Here is a 13,664-nt window from a genome sequence, read left to right on the forward strand (position 1 = left end):
CCTTTGACGCCTTAGCCATAAGGCAAAAAGCTATAGATGATGATGTAGGATCCCTTGGGGCACCATTAAACACCACATCTTGTTCCATGGAGTGTTGGGTTTCCTTTACATTGTTAGCACAACAATTCGAGGAAATAGATGCATTTTTATCATGGCAACAAGACATAGCAAGCATATCATCATGAGATTTAGTCAGGCAATTTCTACATGATATGCAAGGACTATCAACACAAGCATGTGAAACATTTAGAGTGCTCGAAGTGCTAAAGTCAAAAGATGAAGCATTGCAATAAGAAAGTGATGAAGGATTATCAACAATAAGCCCACTATCGTCATTGCAATGAACACCACTACTCACCATGTCATTACCTTATGGAAAACCACATGTAGGTGAAGTAGAAGAAGTTGAGAATGCAACACGATCGGAGGTGGAGGGAGAACGATCATCCTTACAAATCTTGGACACACCATATTTATCTTGAAGCTTTGTCCACAACTCATGAGCATCCCGGAACGACATGAGTTCAAATATAACTACATTGCTCAAAGCATTGAAAAGCACATTAGAAGCTTGAGCATTGAGATAAGAGTTTTTCTCATCCACTAAAGATAAGCTTTGGGGATCCTTTGGAGGAGAAAAACTCATATCTACAATTCGCTCTAAATTTGGGTCCATGACCCTAAAGAGATTAAGCATGCGAATTACCCAAACATCAAAATTTGTGCCATCGAAACTAAGAGTGTTAGAGAATCCTAATCCCCTAGTCGACATGTTTACTCTCTAGGCGAGCAAGCCCAACAAAGAGAGACGAGGCTCTGATATCAATTGAAAGATCGAGGATGTCGCCTAGAGGGGGTGAATAGGCGCTTTAAAATAATTACGGTTAAGGCTTGAACAAATGCGGAATAAACCTAGCGGTTAATTTGTCAAGCACAAAACCTAAAACAACTAGGCTCACCTATGTGCAACAACAACTTATGCTAAGCAAGATAATCAACTAAGTGATAGCAAGATATATGACAAAGAATAATATGGCTATCACAAAGTAAAGTGCATAAGTAAAGGCATCGGGAAAGAGATAACCGAGGCACACGGAGACGATGATGTATCCCGAAGTTCACACCCTTGCGGATGTTAATCTTTGTTTGAAGCGGTATGGAGGCACAATGCTCCCCGAGAAGCCACTAGGGCCACCGTAATCTCCTCACGCCATCGCACAATGCAAGATGACGTGATTCCACTAAGGGACCCTTGAGGGCGGTCACCGAACCCATACAAATGGCGACCCTTGGGGGCGGTCACCGAACCCGTACAGTTTGGCAACCCTTGGGGCAGTCACCGGTACCCGTCAAAATGCTCGGGGTGATCTCCACAACCTAATTAGAGACCCCGATGCTTGCCCGGAGCTTTACACCACAATGATTGAGTTCCGAACAACACCAACCGTCTAGGACACCAAGGCACCCAAGAGGAACAAGCTCTAGGGTGTCCAAACACCCAAGAGTAACAAGCTCAAGGGTACCAAGCACCCAAGAGTAATAAGCTTCTCAACTTGTAACTTCCAAGTATCACGTGAAGAACTCAAACCGATGCACCAAATGCAATGGCAAGGGCACACGGAGTGCCCAAGTCCTTCTCTCCCATATCCCACCAAAGCAACTAATGCTAGGGAGGAAAATGAGAGGAAGAACGAAAGAAGAACATGAAGAACTCCAAGATCTAGATCCAAGGGGATCCCCTCACTTAGAGGAGAAAGTGATTGGTGGAAACATGGATCTAGATCTCCTCGCTCTTTTCCCTCAAGAACTAGCAAGAATCATTGGAGGGATTGAGAGTTAGCAAGCTCGAAGAAGGTCAACAGCGGGGGAAGAAACGAGCTTAAGAGATAAGGTTCAATGGGGAAGAAGACCCCCTTTTATAGGTGGGAGAAAATCCAACCGTTATGCTCACAGCCCGCACAGAGCGGTACTACCGCTCGTCCTCACGGTACTACCACTAGGGATCGCGGTACTACTGCTTGCGAGCGGTACGAAAAAAATACTTCCGTACCTACCCCCGCAGGACTTGGGACGAGTTTTTTGGTCCGGAGTGGTACTACCGCTGTAGGAGCCGTGGTAGTACCGCTCTGGAGCGGTAGTAAAAAATTACATCTGCTCCAATTCGCGGTAGTACCGCTGCAGCCTTTTCAGAACACCAAAACTGTCACAACTTTTGCAAACGGACTCCGAATTCGATGAAACCAAGTTTGTTGGAAAGCTAGCGACAAGAGCTAACACAATCTTGAAATAAATATCAATAATAAGAAAAATAGAAAAGGCCCATAAGAAAAATGTGAGAACCGTTCCTCGAATAAGACCGGTAAAACCTCCAACACCAAAAACATCATAGAAGACGCATGAGAACTCCGTTTTTGATGAACTCAAGCTTGTCATCAAGATGACCATAAGCTCTAAGACTCACAAAGAGAACCAAACAAGAACCAACAAACATGATGCAAGGATGCAATGGTTTGAGCTCTCTACTAACGATACGATCGAGCTACCAACTTGAGAGCCCCCCTTGATAGTATGGCAAACGATCCTATAACCCGGTCTCCCAACTACCACCACGAGACCAGTAAAATAGAAAACCTATCAAGGGCAAACCTTTGCCTTGCACATGGTCCACTTGAGCTAGATGATGACGATCTTAACTCCCTTAAGTTGGACCACCTTTCTTGATTGCATTGGCTCGATGAGGACTAGATGATTGCTCCCTCATAGTCCACTATGGGTGAGCCACTCTTCGGCACATCTTCACAAGTCCATTGTCACCAAATGGACGGCAAGCTTCAAGCACTTGATCTTTTCGTGATGCATCACTTGAACATGCACACCGCAACCTAACCCCACAAAGAACTCTCACAAAGACCATGGGTTAGTACACAAAGCGTAATTGACAATGCTTACCATACCATGGGATCACTTGATCCCTCTCGGTACATCTTCTACGCTTTGTGAGTTGATCAACTTGATTCACTCTTGACTTAGTATTGATCAACCTTGAACCTTTCCAACTCTCTCCATTTGGATGATGCCTTGAAGGTAAGCATGAATGATCACACAATCTTCTTCTTCAAGACATGCTTGCAATAAGCTCAACTCTCACATGACCAATCTTTGGATAATTCCTTAATAGCACATTGGTCGACACAAGCTCTCCTTGAAACCAACACATGTACTCCAAGAAAATCCTATGGACAAGACCTTCAAATATAACTCAAGGCAACCATTAGTCTATAGAGATTGTCATCAATTACCAAAACCAAACATGGGGGCACCGCATGTTCTTTCACAACCCACTTCTTAGTCATATTGCGAGTGCGTTTAAGCTTCAGGCAAAGGCGGAGCTAGATCATGGAAATCTAGTCTGTAGTAAAACATGAGCCCTCGAACGAAGGGGTGAACGGAGAAACCTAGCCCCCGGAGGAAGTGAGGGATAAATACGACCCTCTCATTGGGTCTAGGAGTAGGGATAACCTGCCCTTGTGCAGAAGCCTGTGAAGGATGTCCGCGGTCAAATACCTCGCCTCCCTGAGCTTCGTGATATCCTCTTCCGTGACATGAGAAGCCGTCCATCGGCCTTGAAAGCTGGATCCGGACATGGCCTGGGGTTCAAAGCGACTGGCTAGACCTTGGGTGTTGGAACTCGAGGTGGGAGGACGAGAGGAGTAGCGTAGAGGAGAAAGGCGGGTCCCGACCTCCTTATAAAGATGACGAATATCAAACATCCCCTACGTGGCCTTAAAACATGCATATTCCCGAGGAATCATACCAACGGGACGGTTGGGTTACCCACGCCCGTGTTGATGGGAATCCCGCAATAAGGGGACACGATCTCCACTTCGACAAGACATGCCAATAAAACCACCTCATGAAGCGTGGAGCAGCAGGTTGGAAAAACGATTTGAAATAATGGTCGAATGATGTAATGTCGTGTTGTAAAAGCTGTCAGCGGATTGGACTCGTGAAAACATTATGCTCTCCATGGTGGTATATGGAATTTGTTTTGCAGAGCCGGACACGATTCTTATGTTGAAGATCTACTTTGGAGTATTCGTAGAAGGAACCCGCCTTGCAATGCCGAAGACAATCCGCGCGCCGGACTCATTGTCATTGAAGCCTGGTTCAGGGGCTACTGAGGGAGTCCTGGATTAAGGGGTCCTCGGACAGCCGGATTATATGCATATGCCAGACTATTGGGCTATGAAGATACAAGATAGAAGACTTCGTCCCATGTCCGGATGGGACTCTCCTTTGCATGGAAGGCAAGCTTGGCGATTCGGATATGAAGATTCCTTTCTCTGTAACCAACTCTGTGTAACCCTAGCCCCCTCCGGTGTCTATATAAACCGGAGGGTTTAGTATGTAGGACAACAACAATCATAATCATAGGCTAGCTTCTAGGGTTTAGCCTCTACGATCTCGTGGTAGATCAACTCTTGTAATACTCATATCATCAAGATCAATCAAGCAGGAAGTAGGGTATTACCTCCATCGAGAGGGCCCAAACCTGGGTAAACATTGTGTCCCCCGCCTCCTGTTACCATTAGCCTTAGACGCACAGTTCAGGACCCCCTACCCGAGATCCGCCGGTTTTGACACCGACAGTCGCACCAGGCACCTATGGCCTCCCCTCATCCACATTAACAACCTTCGTGAAGGGAGAGAACGCATCAGAGAGACCTAGCAGCCACCACACCATCCAGCAATAGAGGAAGAAGAGATCTGGAGAAGAAGAAGCCCCACAGACCCTTTTCTTCTCGTTTTACCGTCTCCTTCTTGTTCATCACATCATCACCATAGGGAGAGGAATTCAGAGTTGTAAGGACAGGGTGTATAACTCTATTCTTACACATCCTAAGATTGAGACTTGTTTAATCATTCATCTTAGTATGGATCTTCACGATATTATCGATATGATTTCTTTTGAATTTTTCTCTATGATGTTTGGTGATTCTCCCGCCATGTGTGAGTAGTACCCCAAGGCATGGGAGATGTAGGCGATTGGTGAGATTCATATGTGCCTATTCTATATGTCGCCATTTGTGATTATAATTTTATGATCTAAATTGTTTATTGAAGGAAATATGCCCTACAGGCAATAATAACGTTATTATTTATTTCCTTATATCATGATAAATGTTTATTATTCATGCTAGAATTGTATTAACCGGAAACATAATACATGTGTGAATACATAGACAAACAGAGTGTCACTAGTATGCCTCTACTTGACTAGCTCGTGAATCAAAGATGGTTAAGTTTCCTAACCATAGACATGAGTTGTCATTTGATTAACGGGATCACATCATTAGGAGAATGATGTGATTGACTTGACCCATTCCGTTAGTTTAGCACTTGATCGTTTAGTATGTTGCTATTGCTTTCTTCATGACTTATACATGTTCCTATGACTATGAGATTATGCAACTCCGGCTTACCGGAGGAACACTTTGTGTGCTACCAAACGTCACAACATAACTGGGTGATTATAAAGGAGCTCTGCAGGTGTCTCCAAAGGTACATGTTGAGTTTGCGTATTTCGAGATTAGGATTTGTCACTCTGATTGTCGGAGAGGTATCTCTGGGCCCTCTCGGTAATGCACATCACTATAAGCCTTGCAAGCAATGTGACTAATGAGTTAGTTGTGGGATGATGCATTACATAACGAGTAAAGAGACTTGCCGGTAACGAGATTGAACTAGGTATTGAGATACCGACGATCGAATCTCGGGCAAGTAACATACCAATGACAAAGGGAACAACGTATGTTGTTATGCGGTTTGAACGATAAAGATCTTCGTAGAATATGTGGGAGCCAATATGAGCATCCAGGTTCCGCTATTGGTAATTGACCGGAGACATGTCTCGGTCATGTCTACATAGTTCTCGAACCCATAGGGTCCGCACGCTTAAAGTTCGGTGACGATTTATATTATGAGTTATGTGTTTTGATGTACCGAAGGTAGTTCGGTTTCCCGAATGAGATCGGGGACATGACAAGGAGTCTCAAAATGGTCAAGATGTAAAGATCGATATATTGGACGACTATATTCGGACATCAGAAAGGTTCCGAGTGATTCGGGTATTTATCGGAGTACCGGAGAGTTACGGAAATTCGTTGGGAGAAGTATTGGGCCTTATTGGGCCATACGGGAAAGAGAGAGGGGCTGCCTAGGGCAGGCCGTGCGCCCCCCAAGGCCTAGTCCGAATTGGACTAGGGGAGGGGATGTGCCCCCTCTTTCCTTCCCTTTTCCCTTCCCCTTCCTTCTCTCCTACTCCTACTAGGAAAGGAGGAGTCCTACTCCTGGTGGGAGTAGGACTCCCCCCTTGGCGCGCCCTCCTCCTTGGCCGGCCGCCTCCCCCCTAGCTCCTTTATATACGGGGGTAGGGGCACCCCATAGACAACAACAGATCATTGATCTCTTAGCCATGTGCGGTGCCCCCCTCCACCATAGTTCTCCTCGATAATATTGTAGCGGTGCTTAGGTGAAGCCCTGCAACGGTAGAACATCATCATCATCACCACGCCATCGTGTTGACGAAACTCTCCCTCGACACTCGGCTGGATCAGAGTTCGAGGGACGTCATCGAGCTGAATGTGTGCTAGAACTCGGAGGTGCCGTGCTTTCGGTACTTGATCGGTCAGGCCGTGAAGACGTACAACTACATCAACCGTGTTGTTCTAATGCTTCTGCTTTTGGTCTACAAGGGTACGTGGACGACACTCTCCCTCTCGTTGCTATGCATCACCATGTTCTTACACGTGCGTAGGAATTTTTTTGAAATTACTACGTTCTCCAACAGTGGCATCCGAGCCAGGTTTTATGCGTAGATGTTATATGCACGAGTAGAACACAAGTGAGTTGTGGGTGATACAAGTCATACTGCTTACCAGCATGTCATACTTTGGTTCGGCGATTGTTGGATGAAGCAGCCCAGACCGACATTACGCGTACGTTCACGCGAGACTGGTTCTACCGACGTGCTTTGCACATAGGTGGCTGGCGGGTGGCAGTTTCTCCAACTTTAGTTGAACCGAGTGTGGCTACGCTCGGTCCTTGAGAAGGTTAAAACAACACTAATTTGACGAACTATCGTTGTGGTTTTGATGCGTAGGTAAGAACGGTTCTTGCACAGCCCGTAGCAGCCACGTAAAACTTGCAACAACAAAGTAGAGGACGTCTAACTTGTTTTTGCAGGGCATGTTGTGATGTGATATAGTCAAGACATCATGCTATATTTTATTATATGAGATGATCATGTTTTGTAACCGAGTTATGGACAACTGGCAGGAGCCATATGGTTGTCGCTTTATTGTATGCAATACAATTGCCCTATAATTGCTTTACTTTATCACTAAGCGGTAGCGATAGTCGTAGAAGCAATAGGTGGCAAAACGACAATGATGCTACGATGAAGATCAAGGTGTCACGCGGTGACGATGGTGATCATGACGGTGCTTTGGAGATGGAGATCACAAGCACAAGATGATGATGGCATATCATATCACTTATATTGATTGCATGTGATGTTTATCCTTTATGCATCTTATTTTGCTTTGATTGACGGTAGCATTATAAGATGATCTCTCACTAAATTTCAAGGTATAAGTGTTCTCCCTGAGTATGCACCATTGCGAAAGTTCTTCGTGCTGAGACACCACGTGATGATCGGGTGTGATAAGCTCTACATTCAAATACAACGGGTGCAAAACAGTTGCACACGCGGAATACTCAGGTTAAACTTGACGAGACTAGCATATACAGATATGGCCTCGGAACACTGGAGACCGAAAGGTCGAGCCTGAATCATATAGTAGATATGATCAACATAGTGATGTTTACCATTGAAAATTACTCCATCTCACGTGATGATCGGACATGGTTTAGTTGATTTGGATCACATGATCACTTAGATGATTAGAGGGATGTCTATCTAAGTGGGAGTTCTTAAGTAATATGATTAATGGAACTTAAATTTATCATGAACTTAGTCCTGGTAGTATTTTGCAAATTATGTTGTAGATCAATAGCTTGCGTTGTTGCTTTCATATTTTTATTTTTGATATGATCCTAGAGAAAAACTATGTTGAAAGATGATAGTAGCAATGATGCGGACTGGGTCCGTGATTTGAGGTTTATCCTCATTGCTACACAGAAGAATTATGTCCTTGATGCACCGCTAGGTGACAGATCTATTGCAGGAGCAGATGCAGACATTATGAACATTTGGCAAGCTCAATATGATGACTACTTGATAGTTTAGTGCACCATGCTTAACGGCTTAGAATTGGGACTTCAAAGACGTTTTGAACGTCATGGACCATATGAGATGTTCCAGGAGTTGAAGTTAATATTTCAAGCAAATACCCTAGTAGAGAGATATGAAGTCTCCAACAAGTTCTATAGCTAAAAGATGGAGGAGAATTGCTCAACTAGTGAGCATGTGCTCAGATTGTCTGGGTACTACAATCGCTTGAATCAAGTGGGAGTTAATCTTCCAGATAGGATAGTGATTGACAGAGTTCTCTAGTCACCATCACCAAATTACTAGAACTTCGTGATGAACTATAGTATGCAAGGGATGACGAAAACGATTCCCGAGCTCTTCGTGATGTTGAAATCGACGAAGGTAGAAATAAAGAAAGAGCATCAAGTGTTGATGATTGACAAGACCACTAGTTTCAAGAAAAAGGCAAAGGGAAAGAAAGGAAACTTCAAGTAGAATGGCAAGCAAGTTGTCACTCCCACGAAGAAGCCCAAAACTGGACCAAAACCTGAAACTGAGTGTTTCTACTGCAAAGGAAATTGTCACTGGAAGCGGAAATTCCCTGAATATTTGGTGGATAAGAAGGATGGCAGAGTGAACATTGGTATATTTGATATACAAGTTATTGATGTGTGCCTTACTAGTGTTTATAGTAGCCCCTGGGTATTTGATACTTGTTCGGTTGCTAAAAAATTAGTAACTCGAAACAGGAGTTACAGAATAAACAGAGACTAGTTGAGGGTGAAGTGACAATGTGTGTTGGAAGTGGTTCCAAGATTGATATGATCATCATCACACACTCCCTATACTTTCGGGATTAGTGTTGAACCTAAATAAATGTTATTTGGCGTTTGCGTTGAGCATGAATATGATTTGACCATGTTTATTGCAATATGGATATTCATTTAAAGTCAGAGAATAATTGTTGTTCTGTTTACATGAATAAAACCTTCGATGGTCATACACACAATGAAAATAGTTTGTTGGATCTCGATCGTAGTGATACACATATTCATAATATTGATGCCAAAAGATGCAAAGTTGATAATGATAGTGCAACTTATTTGTGGCACTGCCATTTGGGTCATATCGGTGTAAAGCGCATGAAGAAACTCCATAAAGATGGATTTTCAGAATCACTTGGTTATGAATCATTTGATGCTTGCGAACCGTGCCTTTTTGGCAATATGACTAAAACTCTGTTCTCCAGAACAATGGAACGAGCTACTGACTTGTTGGAAATAATACATACCGATGTATGCGATCCAATGAGTCTTGATGCTCGTGGCGAGTATCATTATTTTCTGACCTTCACAGATGATTTGAGAAGATATGAATATATCTACTTGATGAAACATAAGTCTGAAACATTTGGTTCAAAGAATTTCAGAGTGAAGTGGAAAATCATTATAACAAGAAAATAAAGTTTTCTGCGATTTGATCGTGGAGACGAATATTTGAGTTACGAGTTTGGTCTTGAATTAAAACAATGTGGAATAGTTTCACAAGCTCACGCCACCTGGAACACCACAGCGTTATGGTGTGTCCGAACGTCATAACCGCAATTTATTGGATATAGTGCGATCTATGATGAATCTTACCGATTTACCACTATCGTTTTGGGGTTATGCATTAGAGACAGCTGCATTCACTTTAAATAGGGCACCATCAAAATCCGTTGAGACGACGCCTTATGAACTGTGGTTTGGCGAGAAACCAAAGTTGTCGATTCTTAGAGTTTGGGACTACTATGCTTATGTGAAAAGTTTCAACCTGATAAGCTCAAACCCAAATCGGAGAAGTGCGTCTTCATAGAATACTCAAAGGAAACTGTTGGGTACACCTTCTATCACAGATCCGAAGGCAAAATCTTTGTTGCTAAAAATTGGATCCTTTCTAGAGAAGGAGTTTCTCTTGAAAGAAGTGAGTGGGAGGAAAGTAGAACTTGATGAGGTAACTATACCTGCTCCCATATTGGAAAGTAGTTCATCATAGAAATCAGTTCTTGTGATTCCTACACCAATTAGTTAGGAAGCTAATGATGATGATCATGAAACTTCAAATCAAGTTACTACAGAACCTCGTAGGTTTTCCAGAGTACGGTCTGCCCCAGTGTGGTATGGTAATCCTATTCTGGAAGTCATGTTACTAGACCATGATAAACCTACGAACTATGAGGAAGCGATGATGAGCCCAGATTCCGCGAAATGGCTGGAGGCCATAAAATCTGAGATAGGATCCATGTATGAGAACAAAGTGTGGACTTTGGTGGACTTGCCCAATGATCGGCAAGCCATAGAAAATAAATTGATCTTCAAGAGGAAGATGGACGTTGATAGTAGTGTTACTGTCTACAAAGCTCGACTTGTCGCAAAAAGGTTTTCGACAAGTTCAAGGTGTTGACTACAATGAGATTTTTCTCAACTGTAGCGATGCTTAAGTCTGTCCGAATCATGTTAGCAATTTCCACATTTTATGAAATCTGGCAAATGGATGTAAAAACTGCATTCCTTAATGGTTTTCTTAGACAAGAGTTGTATATGATGCAACCAGAAGGTTTTGTCAATCCTAAAGGTGCTAACAAAATGTGCAAGCTCCAGCGATCCATCTATGGACTGGTGCAAGCATCTCGGAGTTGGAATATACGCTTTGATAAGTTGATCAAAGCATATAGTTTTATACGGACTTGCAGTGAAACCTGTATTTACAATAAAGTGAGTGGGAGCACTACAACCTTTCTGATAAGTATATGTAAGTGACATATTGTTGATCAGAAATGATGTAGAATTTTTCTGGAAAGCATAAAGAAGTGTTTGAAAGGAGTTCTTTAAAAGAAAGACCTCAGTAAAGCTACTTACATATTGAGCATCAAGATCTATTGAGATAGATCAAGACGCTTGATAAGATTATAAATGAGTAAATACCTTGACAAGATTTTGAAGTAGTTCAAAATGAAACAGTCAAAGAAAGAGTTCTTGCCTATGTTGCAAAGGTATGAAATTGAGTAAGACTCAAATCCCGACCACGGCAGAAAATAGAAAGAGAATGGAAGTCATTCCCTATGCCTCAGTCATAGGTTCTATAAAAGTATGCCATGGACCAGACCTATTGTATACTATGCCCTGATTTGGCAAGGGAGTACAATGGTGATCTAGGAGTAGATCACTGGACATTGGTCAAAATTATTCTTAGTGAAATAAGGATATGTTTCTCGATTATGGGGGTGACAAAAGGTTCATCGTAAAGGGTTACGTCGATACAAGTTTTGGCACTGATCCAAATGACTCTAAGTCTTAATCTGGATACATATTAAAAGTGGGAGCGATTAGTTAGAGTAGCTCCATGCAGAGCATTGTAGACATAGAATATTTGCAAAATACATACGGCTCTGAATGTGACAGACCCATTGACTAAACTTCTCTCACAAGTAAAACATGATCATGCCTTAGTTAAACACATAGCGATGTGAACTAGATTATTGACTCTAGTAAACCCTTTGGGTGTTGATCACATGACGATGTGAATGATGGGGAACGTAGCAGAAATTCAAAATTTTCTACGCATCACCAAGATCAATCTATGGAGATTCTAGCAACAAGAGAGAGGGGAGTGTATATTCATACCATTGAAGATCGCTAAGCGGAAGCGTTACAAGAATGCGATCGGTGGAGTCGTTCACGAAGCAATTCAGATCGCGGCCGAATCCGATCTAAGCACCGAACAATGGTGCCTCCGTGTTCAACACACGTACAGCCCGTGGACGTATCCTCCTTATTGATCCAGCAAGGGGAGAGGAGAAGTTGAGGGAAAACTCTGACAGCACGATGGCATGGTGGTGATGGAGCTCGTGGTTCTCCGGCAGGGCTTCGCCAAGCACTACGGAGGAGGAGGAGGTGTTGGAGGAGGGAGAGGGCTGCGCCAGGGGAAGGGTGCGGCTGCCATCTCTCTCCCTCACTATATATAGGGGGAAGGGAGGAGGGGGAGGCACCCTAGGGTTCCCTAGGGGAGGGGCGGTGGCCATAGGGGAAACCCTATATGGGTTTGGGCGCCCCCACCCCCTAGGAAACTTGCCCCCAAACTGGGAGGGGCGGCTGCCCTAGGGGTGGCGCCCCCACCTCTCCTTGTTACATGAGATGGGGTGGGAGGGGCGCTCAGCCCCTTAGTGGGCTGATGTGCCCTATCCCCTTGGCCCATAAGGCCCCCCAACGCTTGCCGGGGCCTCCGAAACCCCTTTTGGACACGCTGGTCATCACCTGGTACCCCCAGAACAATTCCGGACTCCAATACCCTTCGTCCAATATACCGATCTTCACCTACGGACCATTCCGGAGCTCCTCGTCATGTCCGGGATCTCATCCGAGACTCCGAACAACCTTTGGTAACCACATACTATTTCCCATAACAACTCTAGTGTCACCGAACATTAAGTGTGTAGACCCTACGGGTTCGGGAACCATGCAGACATGACCGAGACATTCTCCGGTAAATAACCAACAGCGGGATCTAGATACCCATGTTGGCTCTCACATTTTCCATGATGATCTCATCGGATGAACCACGATGTCAAGGATTCAAGCAATCCCGTATGCAATTCCCTTTGTCAATCGGTATGTTACTTGCCCGAGATTCGATCGTCGGTATCCCAATACCTTGTTCAATCTCGTTACCGGCAAGTCACTTTACTCATTCCATAATGCATGATCCCGTGACTAACTACTTAGTCAGATTGAGCTCATTATGATGATGCATTACCGAGTGGGCCCAGAGATACCTCTCCGTCATACGGAGTGACAAATCCCAGTCTCGATTCGTGCCAACCCAACAGACACTTTTGGAGATACCCATAGTGCACCTTTATAGCCACCCAGTTACGTTGTGACGTTTGGTACACCCAAAGCACTCCTACAGTATCAGGGAGTTACACAATCTCATGGTCTAAAGAAATGATACTTGACATTAGAAAAGCTTTAGGAAACGAACTACATGATCTTGTGCTATGCTTAGGATTGGGTCTCGTCCATCACATCATTCTCCTAATGATGTGATCCCGTTATCAATGACATCCAATGTCCATGGTCGGGAAACCATGACCATCTGTTGATCAACGAGCTAGTCAACTAGAGGCTCACTAGGGACATGTTGTGGTCTATGTATTCCACACATGTATTACGGTTTCCAGTTAATACAATTATAGCATGAACAATAGACAATTATCATGAACAAGGAAATACAATAATAACCATTTTATTATTGCCTCTAGGGCATATTTCCAACAGTCTCCCACTTGCACTAGAGTCAATAATCTAGTTCACATCACTATGTGATTGTAATGAATTCAACACCCATGTGG

The sequence above is a fragment of the Triticum aestivum genome, chromosome 2B, assembly GCF_018294505.1.
Source record: "Triticum aestivum cultivar Chinese Spring chromosome 2B, IWGSC CS RefSeq v2.1, whole genome shotgun sequence".
Classification (NCBI taxonomy): domain Eukaryota; kingdom Viridiplantae; phylum Streptophyta; class Magnoliopsida; order Poales; family Poaceae; genus Triticum; species Triticum aestivum.